Below are 24,086 nucleotides of genomic sequence, written 5' to 3'. Positions count from 1 at the left end.
TAGCACCGACTCAGCCAGGCAATATTTCAAATATAATTTGCTTAACTCACTTCATGATCAAAACCCATAGGCCTGAATGTTTGGGCAGAAATTTTCAGCTGTGTTGAATTAGAGCTGATGTCAAATTTCTGTCCTGCTCACCCAACTCAGGGAGCATGATTTAAAAACAGAAAATAGGATTTCCTTTGTTGGGCAGGATTTTCCCATTAAAGTGACTTTCAAAACACATTTTTCTATAAAAGTGTATACCCAGAAAAGCATTCAGTTGCTAGCCTGAGCAGATGCCTAAACCACATGCCCCAGTGGAAGAACAGTCACAAATTCCATGACCAGGGTCTCCAAGGACATTTTTACTTAGTTATAGTTCCCATAAACAAGGCTTAAGTCTTTCCCTATGACATGTGGAAGATACCAACATTTAAAATTTTAGAACTGGAGCTTATATTCAAAGGGTAGAGAATATATTACAAAATAATAATGGTTGTTTTGATAAGAGAAAGTATCTGGTAACAATATCTCATCAGGCTGTATCTAGAGTGATGAGGAAATCATATTTATTATTTCTATTCTGAATAGAAAATACCTTTGGAAGAGGAAACTGTTTAAGTTAAATTGCTAGGTAGGCAGGTACTACTGTGGCTGCCAATTCTACTTAGAAAAGCTTCCACACCTAATAGAGCATACATTTGCAGAAATGTTATCATCAGTGGAGATTTGCCACAAATTTGAGCAGACGGGCTACACCTTGGGTTGAGTCACTGGATCAAGATGATTTAAATAGTCTATTTCTTAAAATGCTGTCAAGAGTTATTCTAAAGTGAGGGGCTATGTGAAGTCTGTAAGAGTGTCAAGAAATAGAATAAGAAAAATCTCCAAACTGAAGTAAGAAGTACTGCTAGGATTCTAAGATTAATCTGAGAAAACAGGCAGTTACCCTTTAGGTCTCTCTTTCAGACACTGTGCTGGGGGCTGTGCTGAGAAGTCCTCAGTTACTTCCACCCTTGCTAGGGATCAGTGGTGCAGGGGAGGGGTTAGTACCTGTAGCTCTAGCATGAACCTCCACCTTGGATACAGTACTCTTTGCTGTGACTCAACTGCTTACCCAGATCCTTATTTCCCTCGGCTGTGTAATAAGGCATCAGCAATACCTATCCACAAAAGTATATTTGCCTATCCACAAAAATATTTAATTCCTGCAGTGAAAGTCACAGGCTACACAGTAAAAAAAAAAAAAAAAAAAAAAAAGGACAGGTGTTCCCTTATGGCCATCAAGCCAACTGTTTACATATTTTACATATTTTGGGGCTATAGCAGTATTTAAGTTTTTAAAAAAATTTTAAAACATAAAATTGAACACAGCACACATACATGCTTACAAGCCAAAAACGCTACTTGAGCCTCATAATGGTTGTTACATTGTGAAGTCTCACTCCTTCTCCTCCGGCTTGAGGTAAACCAGATGTGATTACCACCATCCATGAGCTTAGCTGATGCATCAAACTATTTCCTTAGTTTAGTATTAAAATCACTGCCTTAAATATGTTCCTTTGGGCTGTTTTCCAAAATATATGCTTAGCAAATACATTCCAGGAATGCGACATGGTTTTCTCTTTCTTTTTAAAATATTATCTACAAAAAGAATATTTACTTCAAACAAATGCCTGCCCACAACTCAAAGAATATATTTCACATGTATTTGACATAGATTTTATGGTGTTTGTCTTTTCATATAAATGCCAAGTTCTACAGTCGTGTAAATGCCAATAAGCAGAGAGGCAAAATTGAGACACTAAGGGTCTATCTTTATTACTCTATCTGATACGAGTATTCATCCAAATATTCAAATTATACGGTTACCCCTTGAGTAACTGCGTATTTCTTTGAAAAGCATCCAGATGTCATCAGTGGTAAAGAAAGCATCTGAAATATTTAATCTCTTTAGGTCAGAGCAAGCAATGAATTGTCTTCAAGTATCTGCATGCTTGTTCTGAAGGTGGCTCGGAGAAACAAGCTCTAAATAAAAGTAATTAACAGAACCAAACAAATTGTTAGAAGAAGAAATTGCTTGCTAATTGGCATATGTTAATTGGCCTGTGGTTTCTAGTTTACTTGAAGGGCAACCTTTGAAAAGCTATAGTTCATATTACACGATCATGCAAGAGGATGTGAACTGCTTTTCTATAAGCACACTGAGCTTGATTGTCAAATCTGAATAAAACCAAACTTCATTACAACCCTCTGAGAAAAAAATCCATTTGAATCCAAAATGAGATTCATGGCACCGGCTAGTACCTAGAGACAGTCCATTTAATAAAAGGATTCAGATTCTGGGGATAGGGACATCCAACCCTAAGGCCCTTTTGTATAAGAAAATAAAAATGACAAGTGGTTTGAGGGATTCCTTTTAAGGAAATGTGTTCTTTGAGCTAAGAAATATTGAACTATAAAGGGAAACTATGAAAACAGAATCAAATCCCAAACTCCATCCAGGTTCACTTTATAGTAAAACAAATTTGAACTTTAAGTGTTTTTTTGTCAACTGTGAAACTATGAGACTATCATAGTTACTGTTTTTAAATGTCAGCATTTAATCCTGGTTCTGGATGTCACCCCTTCCAAGTGAGAGCTTGCTTCCCACCCTAAAGTCTCAGGCACCCCTGTAGTTTGCTGGAAAGAGATAGGGATGCTATGGTTGGTGGTATCTACTCTTTCCCTCAAAAGGCACTCAGACAAAGAACAAAGGACCACTCTTCTTTTCTCTCACTGTTACCCAAGCTTGTTGGCCTGAGGTTCCTAATCATATCAGCAAAATAAGATCTGCTCTGCCATAATCAATGGTTCCAGGAGATACCTGGGGGCCAGGTGGAGGAGGGAGTGTGGAATAACCAATGACTGGCAAAGCAGAAACACCAGCATATTCAGAATGGAAGGCATTAAATGATTCACTGAAAAAGGCAGTGCAATAAGTCTCGGGCAGAGGTAAGATAGTTTCACACAGGAGTTTCGTGGAACTCCAGTCCTCATCTCCTGCCTGCTCCTAGGTAGGAAGGGCAGGAATAGCTCACGACCAGCTTGTGTGGGGACCGGAAGCTCCTGGGGGCCAGAAGCTCCTGATTTTAACTGCCCTGGCTGCCCAGTGGTGGGGAAATCAAATGCACTGTAGCTATGATGAGGGGGCAGGGTGCTATTTCATTTTCCACATTACGAAAATTCTCAGCTACTCCCAGGACACCACTGAGGATTCAATGGGTAACACCTCCTCTGTTACAAACACTGAAAATGAGTCCTTGCCATTCAGGCAGAGGCCAGCCTGCTATCGATCCCTCAGTCTGCACCAGTGAATGACAAGGAATTTCCAAGGTGAACGGCGTCACCAAGAGCGCTGAGGTTGTTTTCCTCAGAAGCGCTGAACTATTTTTAATTAGTGGAAAAAGGGCCACCGTGAGACCCTGGGGCATGGAGCAAGCTTCCACCGTATTCCGAAAGAAGGAGAAGCCAGCAGATCAGAGGAGTCCCCTTCCTTCCCTTGGGCAGGTGAAGGAGGCTGACAAGCTGATGACAGTAATTAACTGAGAGAACCAGCAGGAGCCAGCTCACTGAACAGAAGAAACACCTCTCTTAGCCACCTGCCAGCTTGTCCCTGGACTCTGCTTTCTCTCTCAAATTCAGTGGCCAGGGGCAGGGTCCTGGTAAGCCTGCGCACTTCTGTTTCTATTGGTCAAGCTGCCTTTGTTTCTTAACATCTGTAGGACAGTTGTATTTAAAAATCCTAATTATACAATCTAAATAAATACTATGTAGAGCAATGAAATATTAGTGTGAAAAAAAGTGCTTGTTTCCATAAAAAGCAAGCTGGAAACCTTGGAAAGACTCAATAACATTTAAGAGAGAGGGAGAGGCTGAGAATTGTTTTTCAAGTGCTCTTAACGTTTCCAGCCCACTTTAAAGACACCAAAAGTGGAAATTGTTAATGATGCATGATAGATGAGGTTTACACAAGGAGGGTCATGTGAAAAGCCAATCAGCAGGCTCTACAAACAGAAATCCCTGGTCCTATATCGAATGAATAGCAAATGAGGGGGCACGTTTTCAGCTAGAAACAAAAAGGTTTAAAATACACATGTATCATCTTTTATGATTCTCTGTCTTTTCTGTCTTTTCTGACTTTGTAATTAACCAACCAGTTATCAACCCTGGTTGCATCCTGGTTGCTTCTACTGCTCTGCTCTTGGGAAAGATGGCTGGGTTTGCAAAACTTCAAAATGTAGTGGAGATAGAACTTTTCTTCATGCCCTAGCTCTTTGCTTTCTCCCCAAAGACATTAAACAAAAAGAGCAAAACCAGCTGATGGGTAAGTGAATATTTTTCCCTTGTCAGTTCTTTTCAAAAGTGGGAGAGATATCAAGAGATCACACATTTAGGGATGTGCTCCTTGGAGAGTCAAAGTGAGTTTCCAGCTGTCCCAGGGCCAGTAAGTGTCAGAGAAAAGAAAGAATCAGATCTGGACCCATTATGGCTGAAGAGGAAGCACTTTTGCCCAATAGAGACATTTCTAGATATAGAAATCAGTTTAAGACAAGGAAGACAAACATCTTCATTGTGGATCACCTTTTCCAGCTTTTTTTCATGTGAAATTGAGTAAAAAGGAATGGAGATACTTACATTGTGGCTCACAGTATGATGCCCCGAAGTGTGACACTTTGGTATGCTGAGTACTTTGAACCAAAGGAGATTGGAAGGCCTCAGAAGCAAGGTCTCTCTGACCTCCTCTTGCCCTCCTCTCTCACACTCCTTTTTCTCCCTGGATGCAAGCCATAGAAACCAGAATTCCTCTTCCTCAAAGCCAGTCTTAGAAAGTAGGACTCCTCTCCCCCAAAGCAAACATAAAACATAGAAAGGTCACTCTCCTCCTTCTCCCTTGAAGACCCTCCATTTAGAGGAGTCCTGCCCCATACCCAAGAGGAATAAATACTACGCAGAGCGTCCAAGAAGAATCTGAACAGACAGGACTTGCTGGTCCGCACACCCCCCCCCCAGTCTATAACCATTAGATCACACCCATTTTGTCCAATCACATTCCTTCATAGCTGACTATTCTGCATTAAACCTGAGCATAAAAATAGTTTTCCCTGGGTCTTTGGGTCTTCATTTCTGAGGCCTCCTGTGTCATGTAAAACTCTGATTAAATAAATATGTTATGTTTTTCTCTTGTTAACTTGTTTTTGTTACAGGAGTGTTAGCCCTTATGATGGCTGAGGAAAGGTATCACACCTTTCCACCCCTAAACTTACAATGCTTTTTGAAGACCTCAATCTGAACAAATGAGGCTACATGGTTGCGTTGTGTCTTATTGCTAATTCCTTTCATTGCAGCTGTGTTCACACACTGGCTACTCACGTACTGCACGCGATGACTCAACATTGCCAGGTCCTCTTTTGGCCTCTTTGGTGAGAGCTACTGGCTCAGAAAGGAAGCAGCTGGGATGAGAAGTCTGGGAAAGTGATACCGTCCAGGGAGCCCATTATGTAGAAAAAGTAGTGGAAACAGAAAGCACCCCGCCGGCTAGGTTGCAGACAGGAAAGAAAAAAATTACGCAGGTATTATGGCCATAACAGCCAGTACAAAAGAGCCACTTCACAGCGGAGGAAGCCTGTCTCACTGATTTCCCTGGCTCCTGTCTGGCCCCCATACAATTTCTGTAACATCTATGAACCAAGGCCAACAGCAGCTGATAGTTTCCAGAGTCCTCAGAAAGGCTTGGAGGAGAGCTGTCTTGAAACTGGAAAAGAAAAGGGCTCTTACAATTCGAGGAAGTTCATGCTAAGATTGGCACTGAGCCCTGTTGCTGACTTCCTCTGTAACAAAGTTCAAAGCAAATTGCCTCACCTTAATGGGCCCAGCTGTAAAATGGGGGAACGGTGCTCAGCAGCCTGGCAAGGACGGTAGACCCAGGAAGGTGTTAATCAACGACAAAGCCCTTGTGATAACAAAGTATCACCAGAATGCACATCACCACGTTGGCCAGATAAGCACAGAAAAGGCTTTGAAAACTCATCTCCCTGTGGACCTCTATAAGAAGTCAGTAATTTTTCATGGAAGATTTGGGTCAAAAAGAAATTGACTGCCTTCAGGGCATCAAGCTTCAGTAGAGAAACCAGTATAGGATGGTCAGACCCAGCAGGGACTTCCAAAGCAAAACCAACCCAGAGCTGCAAAGTGAATAGACATTTTAGCCACAGGATAAATGCAAAGTACCCAGACTTCAATGGCTCCCTGGAAAGCACAGGCAGGAAAACAAAAGCACCTTCCTGATGAGACCCTTGTTAGCATTTCCCTATACCTTCCATAGTCTAAAATCCTGGACCCGAATACAAACGAGATTTTTCCTTCGTTAAACCTTTCTCTGACTGGGTATCTTCCACTAACTCATTGCTCATGTCTACTTCTTGACAAAAAGTGAGTATATTACACATGTAAAGGAAAATTTAAAAATCTCAAGCACCCCCAAACTCCTTATGCAAAAGGGAAAGTTAAGCCTGGAGACTGAGTCATGCAACACCCTCTTCCAAACAAATAGCTGTTAATAGCATTATGCATACAAAAAGCATTCTAGAGATGCTTGTGACTGCCAGAAAGAGTGATAGAAACAAAAGTTAACACAAATTAGCCTCTACTATGTATGCATCTCTCACTTTGAGATGCATCCTTTTATTTAAATCTTCATCACAGCTTCATGAGATAGTTTTCATTATCTTCTCATGTCGTGGTGGTGTTTTTCTTAACAGATGTGGAGATGCAGCCTGTAAGAGGCCTAACTGAGGATCACCACAGACTCAGACTCGAGCCTTGTGCTCTTTCCAGCAGGCCAAACTGCCTTTTGGTAGTCCTGAGACAAAAGCACTGACTCAAACATCTATAGCCCGGTTTTTAAATAGGTAGACATTTAAAAAACTTTTTAAAATCATTGTTGTAAAGTCATACACAGTAAAATTCACTCTTTCTGATGTAAAGTTATGGATTTAGACGTATGCACAGTCACGTAACTACCACCACGATCAAGAGAGAGAATACTTCTATCATCCCGCCCCCAACTTCCTCAAACCAAATTCCTTCCTGTTGCTCTTGTAATGAGTCCCTTCCCCTTTCCTGGCAACAATTTATCTGTTTTCGGGCCCCATAATTTTGCCCTTCTCAGAAAACATCGTCTTAAAATCCATGGCACTCATGAATTCAAAGAACGGCTGCCCTCTCTGTGAAAATAAATCCACCACTGCGATACAGGAACAGGGAAATGATACCGAAAGCCAGCAAAAGCTATAAGGTCCCCTCTAAAGCCTCCACTCACCCCTAAGAAAGCAACAGATAAATATAGGACATCCTCAGCATTTCAGTTGGTGGAGACGATCTGGGAGGCTTTCTGGGGGACCCCTGGAGCACCCAAACAGCAGCCACCACAGGACCTAGGATAAGGCTCCACTCTTTATTCATCCTTGACCCCAAGCTTCCTATTTTTCAACAAACATAGCTCTGTGTTCTTATAGCCAGATAGTGAAATTGACAGGTGCTTATAATCTTATGCAGGAAAACGAATCCTCCTATGCTTGGGAAAGTCTGTCCCCAGAGAGCGTGGAGGGCTCAGGGCTCAGTGGGTAGGGCAGAGGAGGAGGGAGAGAGGCAGGGAGAGAGTGATGGGGTTCAGACTACACTACCCCAAAATATGGCACCTTGGCATTTGAGGAACAGCAGAAGCAGGAAAGTCTCTCTGATCTTCTGCAGCCATTCTCTCCTGAAGCAGGCCATAAATAATTCTCTGACCTTCCTCTAAAGTAGATTATAACACCCTCATCTTTAAAGTGTACAACCTATACCCAAAGGAAAGGAGTATCCTTATCTCTGAAGACACAGCGATGCAGTGAAGAATCCGAGCAAACAGGCCTTGCTAAGCTCCCCCCAGTTTATTGCCATTAGATCGTACTCCTTTTGTCAAATTATACTTCTCCACATGTCTGCTATTCTTCAAACTTAAGCATAAAAATGCACTGGTTTCTGTTGCTTTGGGTCTTCATTTTTGCAGGCTCCTGTGTCGTGTAAATTTTATATTAAGCACATTTGTACATTTTTCTCTTGTTACTCTGTCTGTATAGGTGCCTCAGCTGAGAACCTTTAGATGGGTAAAGGAAAGATACTGATTTTTCTCCCCTACAGGAGTAAGGGATCTCTGCTGAATCAGTCCTGGCCTCCAGCAGAATCAATGACCCAGGGAGTCCATCACATATCTGGTGTGGTTTCTGACTGCTCCAAATCGAGTTCCTCTTGGTAGCTCACTTTGGAAAGCCAGACACACCTTCAAAGACTCATTCCCAGAGCCTGCAGTTTCTTCCACCCAGGAAAAAACCCTTGCTTAGGTGGCACTTCCCTCCACCCCAGAATATTCTTTCAAGCCATCCACTTGCAGCAGGTGGTAACTTTTCAACACCTCTACCCAGAGCATTGGAGGCCAGGCTTTGCTGGAGGATTCCACCTGCAGCACCTGGGTTAACAAAAGAGTTCAGATGTCTATAAATTAACGTAGAGCCTGTGACTGGGCCAGCAAGGATGCAGAGTGACAGTGGTTGCTTTCTTATAAGACCACGGAATCCGAATATAGGATCAAGGATCAATTTTCCAAGCAGTCCAGAGGCAGTGACTAAGAACACAAATGTCTGCTCTCTGAAGGCCGTGGTCCTGCAGATGGGATGTGAGACTGGCAGGGCTGGCCTGGGGAGGTGGCAATTTCCCCACCCACCAGTGGTGAGTCCTGGCAAAGACCCAGGGAGGAAGCACAGCTAACATCTAACATCAACCATGAGACTTGAAGGCCATGTGTCACATTCCTCCAGCCTCTCCATGCTATTTCCTTTCCACGCTCAGAACACCTGGGAACCTGGGCCAACAAAGAGCTCTGAAGACTCAGGTCATGGCACTGAAATCAGGAAAAACTTCCTAGGGCCTTTTTATGGAAAAGACTCTTGTTAGGGTGGGAGGAGGAAAGTGAGGAGTGGAAGGGGAAGGGAGAGAGGAGCATGGTCCCAAAGCACCCCTTAGAATAGGGGTCCCCTCTGGAGGCCATGTGGGAAGGACAGACCTCTTTCTGTTCGCCTCCAGCACAATGCAGAGAGGGGATGAGGTGAGCCTTCCATTCTTCCAATGCCTGCAAAGGGGTCTTCCTTTTATCCTTGGAGTGGAGCCTGGGGGGATTAGGAGGAGTAGCTATAGAGACAGCTCCCTCTAAGTCATCCATCTGCCTCTCATCTTCTACAGACAGGCTTCCCCTGGCTTCCTGGAGTTGTAGGCTCTGGATAAGCAATCGACAAGCTTCCAAGTCAGCTTCCCACACTTTCCCAAGCAGTGGACACTTGCAGCTGAGACAGAGAGGAAACAAAGACATAAAAAAATGAACTCAGTGATGTTTCATCATACCAGGTCAATAGCTTGTCTACCTGGCTAAATGTCAGCTAGTCATCTTATACTTGATGACTTAATTTCACAGTGATAAATTATTTCAACTAGAAGATTCATCAGAGGGACCAAATTTGCACACCATCAAGTCACCATGAAATGTGTTGGTCCTTAGCTGCTTGGTCTGCAAGGGCATCCAAAATCCTATGTATTTTTCCAGACTCAGCAGCCCAATACAACACAATTTCTGCTCATATATGTGTTTCCAGCCCTACTGACTTACTTTGGATCCTCAGACCTGTCCAACTCTTCTAGGCTAGATCATCTCTCTCTGTCCATTCCCCACCAACACACATATACCCAGGCCTTCATCTGACTAAATCATATTATCTTCAGAATTCGGCTTAAATAACCTTTTTGGGAGAAACATTCCCTGCCTTCCAACTGGAAAATATGATGGATCTCTTAGCATTTTTTACTTTTATTTCAGAGTATTTATCACAATTCTAATTATTTATGTGATTATTGTTTTCTTTTCCCTGAGAGCAGGGCTTGTAACTATGTTGTTCTCCACTCTATTGCTAGACTCTATTGTATTAGTCTGTTTTCATTCTGCTGAAAAGAACTGCCCAAGACTCATTAATTTACAAAGGAAAGTGGTTTAATTGACTCACAGTTCAGTGTGGCTGGGGAGGCCTCAAGAAACTGACAATCATGGCAGAAGGTGAAGGGGAAGCAAGGCACCTTCTTCAAATGGTGGCAGGAAGGAGAAGTGCAGAACAAAGGGGGAAAGAGTCCCTTATAAAACCACCAGATCTCATTAGAAGTCACTGTCCTGGGAACAGCACTGGGGAAACTGCCCCCATGATTCAATTACCTACACCTGGTCTCTCCCTTGACATTTGGGGATTATGAGGATTACAATTCAAGATGAAATTTGGGTGGGGACACAAAGCCTAACCATATAATTTCACCCCGGCCCCTCTCGAATCTCATGTCCCTTTCAAATTTCAAAACCAATCATGCTTTTCCAACAGTAGCCCAAAGTCTTAATTCATTCCAGCATTAGCTCAAAATTCCAAGTCCAAAGTCTAATCTGAGACAAGGTTAGTCTCTTCTACCTAGGAGCCTGTAAAATCAAAAGCAAGTTAGTTACTTCCAAGATACAATGGGGGTACAGGCATTGGATAAATGCTCCATCCCAAATGGGAGAAATTGGCCAAAACCAAGGGGCTACAGGCCCCATGCAACTCCAAATTCCAGCCGAGCAGTCAAATCTTAAAGATCTGAAATGATTTCCTTTGACTCCATGTCTCACAACCAGGTCATGCTGATGCAAGAGATGGGTTCCCATGGTCTTGGACAGCTCCACCCATGGTTTGGCAGGGTACAGTCCCCCTCCCGGCTGCTTTCACGGGCTGGCATCGAGTGTCTGCAGCTTTTCCAGGTGCATGGTGCAATATATCAGTGGATCTACCATTCTGGGGACTGGAGGATGGTAGCCTTCTTCTCACAGCTCCACTAGCCAGTGCCCCAGTGGGGACTCTGTGTGGGGGCTCTGACCCCACATTTCCCTTCCACACTGCACTAGCAGAGGTTCTCCATGAGTGCTCCACCCCTGCAGCAAACTTCTGCCCGGAAATCCAGGCGTTTCCATACATCCTCTGAAATCTAGGCAGAGGTTCCCAAACCTCAGTTCTTGACTTCTGTGCACCCACAGGTCCAGCACCACATGTAAGCCTCCAAGGCTTGGGGCTTGCACCCTCTGAAGCAACGGCCTGCGCTGTACATTGGCCACTTTCAGCCATGGCTGGGGCACAGGGCACCAAGTCCTGAGACTGCACAAAGTTGCAAGGCCCTGGGCCCAGCCCACAAAACCATTTTTTCCTCCTAGGTCTCCAGGCCTGTAACAGGAGGGGCTGCCATGAAGACCTCTGACATGCCCTAGAGACATTTTCTCCATTGTCTTGGGGATTAATATTTGGCTGCTTGTGACTTATGCAAATTTCTGCAGCCAGCTTGAATTTCTCCTCAGAAAATAGAATTTTCTTTTCTATTGCATCACCAGGCTGTGAATTTTCTAAAATGTTATGCCCTGCTTCCCTTTTAAACATAAGTTCCAATTACAAATCATCTCTTTGTGAATGCATAAAAATGAATTCTTTTAAGAGCACCCAAGTCACGTCTTGAATGCTTTGCTACTTAGACATTTCTTCCACTAGATACCCTAAATCACCTCTCTCAAGCTCAAAGTTCCAGAGATCTCTAGGGCTGGGGCAAAATGCTGCCCATCTCTTTGCTAAAACATAACAAGAGTCACCTGTGCTCCAGTTCCCAACAAGTTCCTCATCTCCATCTGATACCAGCTCAGCCTGGACTTCATTATCCACATCATTATCAGCATTTTGGTCAAAGCCATTCAACAAGTCTCTAGGAAGTTACAAACTTTCCCACATCTTCCTGTCTTCTTCTAAGCCCTCCAAACTGTTCCAACCTCTGCCTGTTACCCAGTTCCAAGTCTCTTTCACATTTTTGGGTATCTTTATGGCATCTTCAACATGGATCATGAACTCAAATACACAGCATGCCCAGCGTGCAATGTAAATGTGTGGAGCAGGGAAGGGATAATATAAACCATGACAACTAATATTCAGCCTCAGTGGTAGAAGATAATAGAAAGGAGTGACTTTGGCTAGTTGGGAGTACATATTCCTCTATACGGAGCACATCATCAACTCATCAGCTCAGGTACACTGAAACTATGAGGAATGTAAATTCAATCCTGGCAAAAATTTTGAGTTTTTCTTGGAAAACCAAAAATCAGGAATCTTCAATGAAAATATATATTTTCACCCATCTAGACAGCTTCACGCTAGATATTTTCTACAGACCTATCTTCCATTTAATAACCCTTTCTTCTACTGTCTCGAATCTGCTATTCAATCCACTATTGTGTTCTAAGTTTCAGTTACTTTTAATTTGATTTTCTTTTATATATTCCAGTTGTCTGTCAAAATTCTCCATCATGTTCCCTATTTTCTTGGACATATTAATTAACATTCTCTCAAAGCCCATGTCCATAAACGATGAGATCAGAAGGATAAAAAAGGAATTAGGCAGAAGTAATATTAGAAGAGATTATCAGCTAAGAATATCATGTATTGACAAAGAACATCACACCACACATTTAGGAAACACTACAACTCAGAATAGGAAAAGATCAAAGAAAACACATAACTAGGCCAATCATAATGAAACTTCTAAACATCAAAGACAGAACAAAACTCTTAAAAGCAGTGAGAGAAAAGAAGGCACATTAACTTCAAAGGAACAAAAATATGGATGACAGAAATAGTGAAAGCTAGGAGACAATAAAACATCTTTAAAATGCTGAAAGAAATTCACTGGCAATCTAGAACCATGCAATTATTTGAATTTTCTTCAAAAATAAAAGTAAAATAGGCTAGGCATGGTGGCTTATAATGGGAGAGGCATAATGGGACTTCTCATGTACAAGAAGCATTTTATTTCTTGATGGTAGTGATTCCATGAGTGAAAAGTCATCAAGCAGTACATTCATGATGTATGTATTTTATGTCTATGCCAATATAAAATAACAAAACGAGAAAGAAAATATAATAAGAAAAGGAGGAAGGGAGGAAGGGAGGAGGGAGGGAGGGAGGGAAGGAAGGAAAGAGGGAGGGAGGGAGAGAGGGAAGGAAAGAAGGAAGGAAGGAGGGAGAGAGGGAAGGAAGGAATGAAGGAAGGAAAGAAGGAAGGAAGGAGGGAGAGAGGGAAGGAAGGAATGAAGGAAGGAAAGAAAGGAAGAAGGATGGAAGGAAGGAAGCAAAGGAAGAAGGATGGAAGGAAGGGAAGAAGGAAGGTAGGAAGGGAAGAAGGATGGAAGGAAGGAAGCAAAGGAAGAAGGATGGAAGGAAGGGAAGAAGGAAGGTAGGAAGGGAAGAAGGATGGAAGGAAGGGAAGAAGGAAGGAAGGAAAGGAAGAAGGATGGAAGGAAGGAAGGAAAGGAAGAAGGATGGAAGGAAGGAAGGAAAGGAAGAAGGATGGAAGGAAGGAAGGAAGGGAGGGAGGGAGGGAGGGAGGGAGGGAGGGAATAGATTTTCTGAGAGATACACTGGAGCAGGAGTGCAGGAATGGGGTCTGGTTCACACTAGAAACAACAGTCCTTAGTTGGGGGCACTTTGGTATTTTTCATTTTCCTAATTTTAGCCAATCTAATAGGTAAAAGGTGGGATCTTGTTTGAAGTTGCATTTCTCCACTAGGATCATTTCATAGCCACTCAGATTTTCTTCTGTGAATTACCTTTTTATATTCACTGCCTATTTATTCCTTTCTTGGGTTCCCTATCCTTTTCCCAAGGGTTTTGTTGAAGGAGACATTTTATTACCACTTCAATATCTTTAACTTTTACACTCTATTCAAGTTTTCCATTTATTCTTCTGTCCATTTTAATATTTTATATCCTTTATATAAATTAATCCTTTTTTAATGAATTTCAAATGTATTGTTACATGTTTGTTCATATTTTAAAAAACTATTTAAAAAATTACTTGTTTGTAGATCTCCTTTTCAGTATGTGTTTTACTTATTCTTTTTCTGATTTATCTTATTCAGTCTTATCAAAGGTTTGGTATCTTATTACTCCTTTCAAAGAACTAATTTTTCCTTTGTTAATCTTCATATTGATCTTTGTTCACTATTTCATTGATTTGCTCTTATCTTATATTTCCATTTTCCCCATTTCTTTGGATTTATTATCTGTTTATTAGCTTCTGTAAACACTTAACTCATTTGTTTTCTTTTTCATATTTCCCTCTTTTGAAATTTTAATGTTATAATAAGCATATTTAAAGGTCTTAATTTTTGTCTGAGTAATATTTTAACCATGTCCAATATATGTTTATTTAAATTTTTAATTATTATTTTAAATATACAGAAAAATATGGAAAATAACAAACACTTGTGGGCCTATCACAAAATCTATCAATTTGAAATATTTTTCTGTAATTGCATTATATATATTTTTAGAATTTACGGCATTGTTGTCCAGCAGATTTTACAGACAGCCTTTTCATTATCTTTCCTAATGGTTCCCTTGTTAATTCAAGGGCTGTATAGTGATATGCTTTTTGGTTTCTAAATAGAATAAATTTTTTTCACCTCCCTTTTTGTTAGATTAATATCTAATTTTATTGCATACTGGTTGAGAATTAACTCTATAAAATTATCTGAAGGTTCTCCTATCACCTAGTACTTCATTGATTTTTGTAAATTTTCCATATGTGTCCAAAAAGAATGAGCATTGTGTTCACTGAATCGAAAGTGAAGGCATATTATGTTATTAAACTTTTTATATATTTGTTTTTCTTGTTGTTTGCTTCATCTATGAATTTCTGAAATGAGTGTGTTAAATTTCCAACTATAATTCTTGATTCTTCTATTTCCTCCCATAGTTTTATTGGTTGTTTTATGAGTCTCAGATTATGATGTTAGATACCTAGGGGTTCCAATCATTAAATTTTCTAACTGCTTCTTTTCTGTATATGACAATTTTCATTGTTGATATGATATTTTAGCCTTAAAGTCTAAATTGTCTGATACTAAAATTGTTATTCCAACACTCTTTTAGTTCAATTTTACCCAGCTTATCTTTTTACCATTCTATGTTTTCAGTCTATTTGCATATTTTTAAAATGAGTCCAACACAAAACATTTGCTGAATTGTATAAAACCCATTCTAAGATTCTATCTTTGGATTGCTGGTTTTAACCCAGGTACTCTCATTACTGTGTAATTATTGGTGTTTTCACCAATATTGTTTAGACAAGTCTTTCACCAATATTGTTTAGGCAAGTCTTTCAATTAAAAAAATTCCCTTTTTTCTTTTTTTTCTATTTTCCTTTTTCTTTTTATTAAATTCACATACAATTGTAAGAAAGAGTATAGAGAGATCTCATGTACCTTTACCCAGTTCTTCATACTGGTAACCCTTTGCAAAACAATAGTGCAATATCATGCCAGAGTATTGACATTGATAAAATCCACTGATCTTCATCAGAGTTCCCATTGTGTGTGTGTTTTCATAGTTTTATACGATTTTACCACTTGTGTAAGTTCAGGTCCCCCTTACCACATTCAAGATACAGAACAATTCAATTATCACATGAATCTCCATGTCCCCTTTTATAACTACACCTGCCTACATCTCATGCCTCCCCTTCCCTAGTCCCTGGAGACCACTAAGTCTGTTACTCCTTTTTAAAATGTTGTCATTTCAAAAATGTTATATAAACAGAATCATAAAGTAGACACCTTCAGGGATTGGCTTCTGTGTGTGTGCATGTGTGCTCAGCATAATTCCCTGGAGATTCGTGTATCAACTGTTAATTCCTTTTTAACTGCTGAGTAGTATTCCATGCTATGTATGTACCACAGTGTGTTTAACCATTCACCCACAGAGAGACATCTCGGATACTCCTGGTGTGGGGATATTACGAATACAAGATGCTATGAACATATGTGCCTAGGTGTTTGTGTGAAATTAAATTTTCATTTTTCTGAAATAATTGTCCAACAGCACAATTGCTGGGTTGTATCACAGTTACATGTTTAGTTTTGTAAGAAACTGCCAAACTGTTTTTCAGAGTGGCCAACCATTTGCATTCTTATCAAAAATGCATGAGTGATCTTGTTTCTTTGCATCCTCACCAATATTTGGTGTTATAATACTTTTTTGTTTTTGCCATTCTGAGAGGTGTGTAATGTTATCTCATTACAGCTTCAATTTCCATTACCCTCATGTCTAATGATGCTGACTATCTTTTCACATGCTTCTTCGCCATCCATATAGCCACTTCAGTGAGGCGTATTTTATGGTTTTTGCCTCTTTTCTACTAGAATTAATATTTTTTAGTGTTGGGTTTTGAGACATTATATATTCTACATACTAATAAATTTGTCAGATATATATGATTACAAACATGTCTCCCAGTCTCTAGCTTGTCTTTTCATCTTCTTCACATGAATCTTTACAGAGCAAAAGGTTTTACTTCAAAGAGGTTCAGTCTATCAGTGTTTCCTTTTACTTGACCGTGCTTCTAGTGTTGAGTCTTAGAAATCTTTGCCTTGCCTTAGGTCTCAAAGACTGACTCCTTTTTTTTTCCTAAAAGTTTTATAGTTTTATATTTTACAATTAGGTCCTTGATCCATTTTAAATTAATTTTTGTATGAAGTATGAGACTTAGTTTGAGTTCATCTTTTTGCCTATGAATGTTCAATAGCTCCAGCTCCATTTGTCAAAAATTCTATTGTTCCTTCATTGAATTACTTTTATACCTTTGCCAAAAATGATTTGAGCATATTTTTATGGACCTATTTTTAGGGTTTCATCTCAATTTATTTATAATATGTTGGATTATATATCTTTGTATATTTTGCATAATAATTGCTCTGTGTATTACAATATGCTGGTGGCATCACCAACAACTGGCACCAATATTTTACTACTTTGAGTATGCAAATAAACTTCCCTTCCATTTCAGTCTCTACCTTCTGCACTTTAAAATATTATTGCCTGGAGTGGTGGCTCATGCCTGTAATCCCAGCACTTGGGGAGGGCGAGGCAGGTGGATCACCTGAGGTCAGGGGTTGGAGACCAGCGTGACCAAAATGGTGAAACCCCGTCTCTACTAAAAATGCAAAAATTAGCTGGACACAGTGGCACATGCTTGTAGTTCCAGCTACTCAGGAGGCTGAGACAGGAGAATTGCTTGAATCTGGGAGTTGGAGGTTGAGGTGAACCGAGATCGTGCCACTGCACTCCAGCCTGGGTGACAGAGTGAGACTCTGTCTCAAAAATAAAATAAAATAAAATATTATTGTCTTAAGTATCAGATGACATTAAAATTTTTTTCTCAATCACCATAATACAACACATAAAACACATGAGGTAAAGGATAGTCTACTGTGTTTCTACTCTTTCCATTATTCTATATTCCTTTCTCTATCTCCCAGAGAATTTCATCTAGCTAATCTTTAATCTGCTAACAACAAATACATGGTAGTTTTCTTCATCTGGGAATATATTTATTTCCTCTTCATTCTTAAAAGATAATTTTGCTGGATGTAGGATTCTAGGTTAACAGTTCTTTTCTATTATCATTTGTTAATTGTGCCACTTCTTTCTGGCTTCCATAGTTTCAGATGATAAATTCACTGTTATTGAAATTTTGTTTCCCTATAGGTAGTAAATCTCTCTGGGTGTTCTCAAGGATTTTTCCTTGTCCTTAGCTTTCAGAAATTCAATTCTTATGTGTCTTAGTGTGGATTTATTTTTATTTATTCTCCTGGGGATTTGTGTAGCTTCTTGAATCTGTAGGATTGTGCCTTTCACCAAATTTGGGGAGCTTTTAGCCATTGTTTCTTCAAATATTCTTTAGCCCCACTCTCCTTTTCTCCTTGTAGAATCCAATGATATAAATGGTGAATCTTTTGCTATGTCCCACAGAGCCCAGAGGCTCTGTTCATTTTTTTCAGTCCATTGTTTCTTGTTCAGATTGGGTAAATTCTATTAATCTGTTCTCAATTTCACTGAATCTACTCTCCATCACCTTCACTCTACAATTGAGCCTATGCAGTGAGATTTTTATTTCTGTTTTTGTATTTTTAGTTCTATAATTTACATTTGGTTTTTAAAAAAATTTCTATATCTTTGCTGACCTTTTCTAATTTTTTCATTTGCTGTAATAATGAAGCATTTTCATGATGACCGTACACAATTCTTGTCACATAATTCCAACATCTGATTCATCTCCATGCTGGTATCAGTTGATTGTCTTTCCTCATCCCAGCTGTGATTTCCTTGGTTTTTGTTATGATGAATGGTTCCTAATTATATCTTGGGCACGTGGGTCATTATGTTAAAAAACGTTGAGTTCCATTTAATTTTTTTATTTTATGAGGGAATTCTGTTTAGCTTTATCATGCAGGTCCCGTCCTACTTTTGTATATGTGGTTCCAATGGAATTTTTATTTTTGAAGCCATTGCAGTGTGGTTCCTTTCGTTTGTTTGCCTTTGAGTTTTGTTTTGGAGTTGGTTGTTTTGTTGTTGTTGTTGTTGTTGTTTGTCTGCTTGATTCATCTGGCTCTATGAGAACTTCCACTGGTCCCTGATAGTGCTAGCTGAACGGGCAGAAGGGGCCTCCCCTCAGGTCAGGTAACTGAATGTCTCTTGGTGGGGGTGTAAAGTCTCAGGCTCTGGAGGACAAGTAGACTTCCCTGGCTGGGTGCCTACTGTGTCAGAATTCCCCTTGCCCCTGGTGGGGCAGGGAGGGGAGAGGCTGGGCATCTGTTGTGGCAGGGTCCCTCTTGCCAGGGGCTCCTGGCTAACCAGGTGTCTCTGGGAGGGGAAGGAAGTTGGAGGCCAGCAGGGAAGGAGATCTCTCCCCTGGCTGCTTATTGTTAGCAGGGCTCCAAATCCAGGGCAGGAATAAACCTAGCTGAGCTGCCTTTGGTTGCTTGGTTGGAGGTCAGGAAATCCAGGTCTAGGTCATCTTCTTTCATGAGCAAGGTATGTAGGAAGCCCTGAAGCTATGTTTTCCCTCTAGTCCTACAGTCCCAAGGCAGATTTCTGTCCTCTCACGGTCTTTCAGAGTTCTCATTCAATTAGCTCTTGCATTATTTTCAGGATTTAAAATTGCATTTAGTGAGAAGAAGCAGAGAGAAATGGTCCATGCCTTTTTTCCCAGACCAGGAATCCTCTCTTACTTTTTAAACATTTTTTTTTTTTTTCTCTTTTCCTACTTTCCACTGGGTGGATCAGATCTTCTTCTATTGGTCTAAAAATTATACATTATATTTTTGTCTTCTGGTAGTTTCCTTTGTATCTGTAAGATCATATTTATGTTTTTCCATATAAATTTGCTGAGCTTTTCAATTTCTACATCTTCCTCGCAAACAAGAAGAAAAGTGCTTTAGTATATTTTCACCTCACTCTCATTCTACCCCATCCCACCTCTGAATAATATAAAATATATAAATATATAAATATTTATATTTTTATATTTTATAAATATAAAATATATAAATCTATAAAATATATAAATTGATATATATTTTGAGGCTGTATTTTAGTTCCAGATTTTTATTAAGATATATTTTTGTTGTTTGTTCTATTTGTAAGTTCTCTATGTCATCAACAGTAAAAAATTTGCTAAGCTTTATTTGCACACTCTGTGACACAGCTCATACTGTCCTCCTAGACTTTTCATCTTCTTGAAATACTTCCTCTAAGAATATTCCCAAGAAGTTTGTACATGACAAATCTTTTAAGTATTTCCAGGTCTCGTAGCCCCATTTAAATAATGGTTTTCTTTAATATTCTTGGTTCCACATTTTGAAAGTATTACTTGATAGCCTCTTGTATTATGTGTTCTATTGAGAAGTCTGAGGTCGATCTAGTTCTCATCCTTTAATAATTGACGTGTTCTTAGAATGTTCTCTCTATCATTGTTTTACATAAATGTTATTACAACCTATTGAGGTATGCCTGTCACCCTTTTTTCTATCCTGTTTTGTACTCTACTAAGCCCATTGGTCCGAGGTTTTATACCTTTTCCTTTTTCTGGGCGGTTCTCAATCTTTCTCTCATGTTTCCTTCCATTTTTCTATTGACTGTTTTCCTTCCTTCTGGGATTCTTTTTATAGGAATGTTGACCAAAAACATGCTATTCTTCATATTGCTTCACTTATCTTTTAAGTTTTCCCTCTCTCTGATTATTGCTGATGTCCTCTGAGAATTTCTGAGATCTTCTGGCTCGCCAAATGGTTTTTCAGCTGAATCCATTTGGCATTCAATGCATTTACTGAAACTAAAAAAAATTTAAACTTTGCATTCTTTGATTTTCCATTTGCCTCCTTTTTAGGGCTTCATATTTTATGTCATGTTTCCAACATCCTTCCTTATCTCTGGAGAATATTTGATATGTGTGTTGAACACCTTGTATGTCTACTTCAATAATCATGCTTCATCAGGTTTTAGCCATTCCATTCATTATCGTTCTTTTGTAACAGTTGTCCTCCAAAGCAGTCTTGTTTATTTTCCAAATGAGTTCTTATTTCCTTAGGCATGTTTACTACTTAGGCTGGTCTTGGGTCTTTGGAGAAGTGGATACTGCCAAGGCCCTAACTTGTGCAGGTCCCAGTGGGTTCAGGTGGTAGGAGGGTGCAGGGAAAAGAGTACTCTGGGGGAATCATCTGTGCTCCCAGAAATACAAGTCTCCCTCAGTTGTAATTACCTACCCCTTGGGGAACAGGGAAGACGGAGATGCTGAAATCCTGGCCATCTGCTTGACCGCCTCCCAGGCAGTGCTCCTCTGCTACTGCTTGTCTAGCCTCAACACCCCGAGCCTCACTGCCAGCAGGGGTTTGTTTCTTGAAGCACCTAGGTAGGATTGGCCTTCCTCAGCAATGTGAAGGAGGAAGAATAGGTCATGTCTGAAAACTCCATGCTGTCATGTGTTTCCTCCCCACACGTGGGCCAAATCACCTTCAGTTACCTGAGGAGTTCTCTGTTATTTTTTATTACGAACTTGACAGATCCATCAACATCTCTCTGGCTTCCATGGTGTGTGCAAGGCTGGATTCAAAGGAAAGAGCCAGCAGCCTAGCTTATCACTTTCCTAAGAAAGGTTTGCTGCTTCTGTAAATAATTTTCTGCAGTATAATGACTGGAAGATTGTAACTTTGGGTCTATTTGCTACTTGATGGGACAGAGTATGTGTACCCTGAGTGAGGGAAGTCCCCCAGACTTCTCTTAGAATGCACATGTCAAAGTTTGGAAGCCAGTTTGAGGGGATGCTATGCTGAGTGCTGAGGAAAATATGTAGTTGTAAAATTAGAGTGTAATTTCATAATACATGATAATTTCATCAAGCTTTAGATTTTTAAGATACCTGCTTATTGATCTGTTTGTACTAAAGAGAGTAGTGGTTGATTTTGAAGTCTTGAGAAGCTTTGCTATTTCTGCCCAGGGAAAACAATTAGGTCATTAGTAATAATTATTGAAGAGAATGACTCGTAGCTACTTGAACTGTGTGAGATCTTTGGTGATGTTTTCACAACGAGTAATGAGGCAGCTAGCAGATACAATTTCAGTGTTCGGGGGTAAGTTCTTGAGAACAGAATTGATATTCACCATTCCTGTTATTCCTGCCAGCTGGAAGTAAAATGGGGTCTAGGAGATCATCTGAGTGTGGCTTGAATCCTCCTGAGACTCAGGCATGTTTGTGTTTTTCTGTGGGGTTTTCTATGGGGAACGGTGCTGTGGGAGAGGGTAGGCAGTGAGTTTGTAGGCTTCTATCCATTTTAGGAGAGGAAATACTGAGTTCTGACACAGATGCCTAGAGTTTCAGCTCTTATAACCAAACTCTCTTTCCTGATTTATTAATATGTTCACTTAAAGGGCATTAGTATTTTACTTCATTTCTTGGAAGCTTTGAAAATAACCAGGTCTTTTTATATGATGGTGTAAAATATCTGATATGTGAATGGCCAATAGTACTAAATTTTCCACTGCAAACTGATGAAGGTAGAATAGTCCTCATGTGTCTGTAAGCATGTTATTCCCTGGGCAACTTAATCTACAATTCAGAAAAAAAAATGTTTTTATTAGAAATGTTTAAATGTTATTCCTTTGTCTTTTATTTCCCAAGAAAGAAAAAGTAACATTATTTTCCACTGAACTTTTGGAAATTTTAGTCTTCTTCTCCAGTGCCATTTCATAATATGAAAGGAAGAAATGTAATATAAGAAAGAGTATTTAACGAGGAACATGTAGAGGTCATTGTTGGTTGAAACTACCCTCTCTTTCTTGTTTTGCCCTTCCTAATAGAATCTGGTTTATATTCAGGTCTCCCTTGGAACAAAATGGATAGCAACCCCTCCCTGGATTCTTAGTTAGAATGTGATGAGATTAGGGCAATTAACTGATGACAATCCCCTTCATAGTTATAGGAAATATAAATTAGGTAAAACCATTCTTTCCAAAACTCAACCTGCCAGACAACAAGGGACATTTTGCAGAAAGGCAGTGCAGCTACTCATCATCATCCTCATCATCCTCATCCCCATCCCCACTCCCACCACCACCATCATCACCATTGTTAATAATTTTTGGTCAGGTGCTGTTCTAAGGGTTGTACATATATTACTTCATTTAGTCTTCAAGACAACCTCATGAGGTAAGATGGCATTGCTACATTGTAGTGTTTTAAAAACATAACCTTTACTCTTTTGACATTCCTATAATAAAGAGCTGGTGTCTATATCCTCCCTCTCTCAAATCTGGGCTGACCTTGGTGCCTTCCTTGGAGTAACCAATGGAACAGAGAGGGAGTAATGCCATCTAACTTCCAAGACAAGGTAGGGAAAGGCCCTGTAGCTTCTACCTGGTTCTCCTGGGACACTTGCTCTGGGACAAGCCAGCTGTCATGCAAGGAGTCTGTCTAGCCCAAGATTGTCGTGCTGGAGGGACTACATGATTGGTCAGTGGCCCCCTCTGGGATCCCAGCTGACAGCTGTTGCCATTGCCAGCCACACGAGTGAGCCACTGTGCACATTCAGCCCTGGCACAGCCCCGCACAGAGAAATGCCCAGGCAAGACCTTCCCAAATTTATGACTCACCAAATTGTGAGCAAAGTACAAGGACTGTTTTAGGACAGGTCTCTATTTCACAGGTGAAGAAACTAAGATATCATCAGAAACCAAAGATCTATTCTAATCATTAGTGTAACAAACTTCCCTTTCCTGTTGTGGATAAGCCAATCAGCCTCAGATTTTAAAGTGCTTTCCAACTTTGCAGCCTATTTAAAATTCGAATAATAATTTATTTTCCTGTATCACTCCATAGTATACCAGGGTGAAGAGAGAAAGAGAACACCACCAGGAATAATTAAATTGGTAATTATCTGAAGCAAGAATTGAAGTTTTAAGACACAGAATCAAAGTTATCAGGGCTCCCCATCAAATAAGCCCTTCTTCTTAATTTCTCCATTTTTATTCATGGTTGTCTTATACCTGCCATCATCCTGGCCTGTTTGTTGTCTGTGGCCCCTTGAGAACAGGGATCCTGTCTCATGCCAACTCCTCAACTCCTCTAGTCCAAGCGCCCAGCGCATTGCTGACATAAAGCAAGCGCTCCATGCATGTTAAGAGAGTGAACCAAATGAAGGCTAGAAATCTTGGTCATTTTTAAGCTTTTTCTTTTCCTCAGCCCCAGTACCCTCTTATAGATTATAAACTGAGAATATTGTTCAGGTCTGCTTTTCCCCATTTTCAGTACTACCCCAAATTAAGCATTTTATTTCTTTACTCCAGGAAAACTGCCATTAGTGATGGGCCTTTCTGCCTTCAAATATTTCATACTTCCAATCTATCCTATCTATTATTGCTCCAAAAAATGTGAATGCCTCTTATTCCTTGTCAAATGGAGAGCAAAATTCTCAGAGGCCTTTCCCAAGATGCCCTCAGCCCTACTCTGGACTCCTCATTCATTGCACCCCTGTGAGTTCTCCACATACCCACAAAGTGGACCTCTCACTCTTCCCAGAACAAATGCACAGGTTTCTA

General features: G+C 40.2%; 1 protein-coding gene across 1 annotated transcript in view; it reads right to left on the bottom strand.

The window, feature by feature from the left end:
* Nucleotides 1-9,260: 9,260 nt before the first annotated feature.
* DISC1 (DISC1 scaffold protein) overlaps nucleotides 9,261-24,086 on the bottom strand; it is a 378,435-nt gene continuing 363,609 nt past the window's right edge. The window contains exon 12 of the mRNA XM_032136495.2: nucleotides 9,261-9,401. The gene's annotated coding sequence lies outside the window, so the exon portion shown is untranslated. The remainder of the gene's footprint in view (nucleotides 9,402-24,086) is intronic.

This window comes from Hylobates moloch, unplaced genomic scaffold, assembly GCF_009828535.3.
Source record: "Hylobates moloch isolate HMO894 unplaced genomic scaffold, HMol_V3 SCAFFOLD_18, whole genome shotgun sequence".
NCBI classification, from domain to species: Eukaryota; Metazoa; Chordata; class Mammalia; order Primates; family Hylobatidae; genus Hylobates; species Hylobates moloch.
The sequence above is the reverse complement of the archived record's forward strand: the minus strand, read 5'-3'. Positions and strand labels throughout refer to the sequence as shown.